The sequence below is a fragment of the Cyprinodon variegatus genome, unplaced genomic scaffold (genome assembly GCF_000732505.1).
Source record: "Cyprinodon variegatus isolate N-32 unplaced genomic scaffold, C_variegatus-1.0 Scaffold506, whole genome shotgun sequence".
NCBI classification, from domain to species: domain Eukaryota; kingdom Metazoa; phylum Chordata; class Actinopteri; order Cyprinodontiformes; family Cyprinodontidae; genus Cyprinodon; species Cyprinodon variegatus.
The window spans coordinates 358,727-362,182 of record NW_015150959.1 but is presented as its reverse complement, the minus strand read 5'-3'; the positions used below and the strand labels follow the sequence as shown (position 1 = coordinate 362,182).

At 38.4% G+C, this 3,456-nt stretch overlaps 1 protein-coding gene across 1 annotated transcript in view; it reads right to left on the bottom strand.

Moving 5' to 3' along the window:
• LOC107094787 (zinc finger protein 292-like) overlaps window positions 1-3,456 on the bottom strand; it is a 25,962-nt gene that overhangs the window by 18,632 nt on the left and 3,874 nt on the right. The gene's annotated exons all lie outside the window — the stretch shown is intronic.

Genomic DNA, 3,456 nt, shown 5'->3' with positions numbered 1-3,456 from the left:
CAATATCTAGGAGAAAAACAACTGTCTAAATCAGAGCTCTTCAACAGGGGGTCTGCGACCCCTAGGGGCTCCACAGAGGTACTGCAGGGGGGTTACGAAGGTTTTTTTTCCCCCACTAATTGAAATGTGTTTAAATCCACATTAACATGAATTCAACAGACTGTAGTAAACAGATAAATGGAGGCAGAAGATGTCTTCCAGTCATCAATGCTCACATTCAGCGACACACAGGAGCTCTTTTAAGCTGGACACCGTTTCATTCACAACACCTGTCCCATCAACCAGGAATCAGAAATACTTTATTACAGATGGCGTAGTGTAACTAAAGTAATTTGGCCCTGGGATTATTAAAGTGACTATAGGACCAGTTTGATAAAACACTATTGCATACAGTATATATATAATTAGGGGGTCCCCGCTCCATCTTACCATCAGTTTGGGAAGACCCCTGATCTAAATGTTTAAAATTCTCTGATTTTTTTCCCTTATAGTAACTTCATCTTTTCTGGTCCTACAGTCCTTAGCTTTGCTATGTGTACAGATCTGTGCAGAGTGAAGTGAGGGGTGATTCTAGGATGGGAGGTTTAGGGGTGCTGAGCACCCACAGAGCTGTCTGGCTATGCATGATTAATTTCACTGTTTTCTATATAAATTTTCTACATTTTTGAAACTTGCTAATTACCGATTCCATCATTAACTAATGCTTCATTTCTGTGACTTTAGCCAAAGACCCGAGAAGCGAAGCAGAAAGCAGCATTTTTAGAAGAATATTCCAAACATGTAAAGCTTTTGAACCATTGTTAATTAACGGCTCTTTGTTAGCCACACTGAGTGGGAACTAGAACAGCTTTGACTGAATAAGAGCAGTGGTCTAAAGACAGATCGATGTCCTTTGGTTTGGTGGCGCTCTGTGTGTTTCCTCTCTCTACTTCTCCTCCTTGTATTGTGAAATAAAGCCAGTAGTAACGCATGCATAGAACTAGGAAAAGCTAAACATAGATCTTGTTTAAACAGAAGTCCCCTGATCTGTTAAGCGAATATGTGCTTCTGGAAAGCATATAACATGGAACTATTCCATAACTTTGATATTATAGACATAAACTGAATGGACGTTTTTTTCCTTGTCAGCTTAATTACTGCTGATTGAGTTGCAACCATCCGTTTATTTTCTTCCTACATGTTTTTCCTGACATTGCACACACCTTGCTCCTCTCCTTCCCCTAGCACACCGGCAATCAAAAAATTTATTGTTTTTAACTAGATGAATATATGCAGCTGTACTTGATCTAGACTGGAGACGTGGAAACTGTGAAGCCGTCTATGAGAAGTACAGAGCAGATTGTACTTCTTAAGGAAGCTTAGGTCCTTCAGTGTTTGCAGCCAGATGCTTCAGATCCTCTATCAGTCTGTTGTAGAGAGTCTGGTCTCTTTCCTCCATCATCTGCTGGGGTAGCAGATTCAGAACAATTGGCTTAAAAAGCTCAACAATAAAAAAGGCTGGCTCTGCCCAACAGCAGCAACTAATAACAATGGACCGACAGGGAAGTGATCATCCGTCTAAACGGTCAGTTAACTGAGTTCACTAATATAAGCTTGTATGAGCTATGGGAACAGCAACTTTTAAACAGAGCGTGCACGAGGAGAAGTGGGCTCATGCACGCTCTTGCAGGCATTTCACAGGCGTTCCCTCTCTGGAGCGGGTACAGGGTGGTGCATGTGCATTTTCTTCTTTCTTCAACGGAGAGGATGGGTCTTTAAAAAAAAAAAAAACTAAAATCATCCACAATATCTTTTAGTAGAAATTTAGGCCGTCTATACTTAACGGGCGTAATTATTTGTTATGCAACTTTTTACTTCTAATCCTTACATTATTTTTGCAGCTATAACTACTTTCTACTCTTTACCGTTTTTCATTTCAATTAAATCAATTTATTGGTGGTTGGACTCGGTGCTGTTCCAACTTGTTGTTTGCCACAAACCAAAATAAAGATAAAAGATAAAGAAGATGCAAATTTAACACTGTTATTAGTTACAAGAAGAAGAAAATTGATTAAGGAAGTTATCATTAATAATTGTAGAAAAATGTTCCTTCAATAGGGTAGAGCAGTAAAGCTTCTGGCCTTAATATTTTTTCCTGCATTACTTTTATACTTTAGTTTTAAAAATGGTACTTTCACACTTACTGGAGTAAAAAGCTGAAATTGATCCTCTAGCTTCTAAAAAAGTGTTTTTTAACACTTTATACTTCTACTTGAGTAATAAACATAAATACTCCGATACCGCTGCTCAAACGATGCCTTTCAAATAAACAACCCAGAACTTAGCCTGTCGGTTCGCTAGACTTAAACACGCTGGGGAAAAATAAGCGTTTAAACCCATGGGATCAAATTCCATACTTTTATAGACTTATAGTATTAAATTTAAATGTGGAAATGTAATACATTTAAGACATTGTGTCAGATCCTAAGTTGCTTCCAAAGTAAAAGTATTGCAATACATGAGACATCTTTGCATAATGTTGCTCCCTGATTTACAGCATCTGTAAAGCTTGATGATGCATAAAACTGCATCTTATGATGAATTCCTGATCATTTCCAATGTTCTAAAAATAGCTTTATCAGCGATGGATGCTGATACCAAGTATCTGATCCAGACATCCCAACCTTAATGGATGTGATGTGCTATAATCCACCTGCAGCTTTGCTTTGTTCTTGTCCAGGTCTGCGTTTTTCTATGCAGATGTTTTTTCAATTGTATATTTCAAAGATACATTTCTACACCTTCACCTGACGAGCTTCCCATTCTCAACACTACAGTCAACATAGAACATATCGCACCCTTAACCCTTTATAGGGCACTCGGAGAAAGACTTTGAAAATCAACATTTCAAGCAAATAATATTATTGGAATCCAGGACAAGGCGTCATACACGCTCTGCTTTGTTTTTAAAAGATATAAATATAAAAAATATAACCGCGGATGTCTGGGGGGCAGTGATTGGCCTACATGTTATGAATGCTGGCGTACCATAAAGAATGAATTATAAACAGTTTAATTTGTGCCTTTAACTCGTTGCCCATAGGAAGATGTTACACGAACATAACCTAACGGAATATCTTCAGAACGGCTCCAAATGACACTAAACTCATATGGGTGAGTAGAACATGATGTAATAACATAAAATCAAGGGCCCAATGTAAAAAAAAGAAAAAAAGACGTTCCCCTTTAAGTGGGATACACCACACTTAAAAATGTGCACACATGCAAATCCGAGGTCAGAGACTCTCCCTCCACAGTCTCCTAAAATCCTGTGGGAAATTGATTTGTTAACTTTTTTCAACTTAATTTACAGTAGGTAATATATCGTTCAAGGGCTAATCTAATCTAACCTGACAACAGCCAGATGCATGTCTCACTCCGCCTAGCTCCGCTCACATACATCTGGGAACCCGCCAT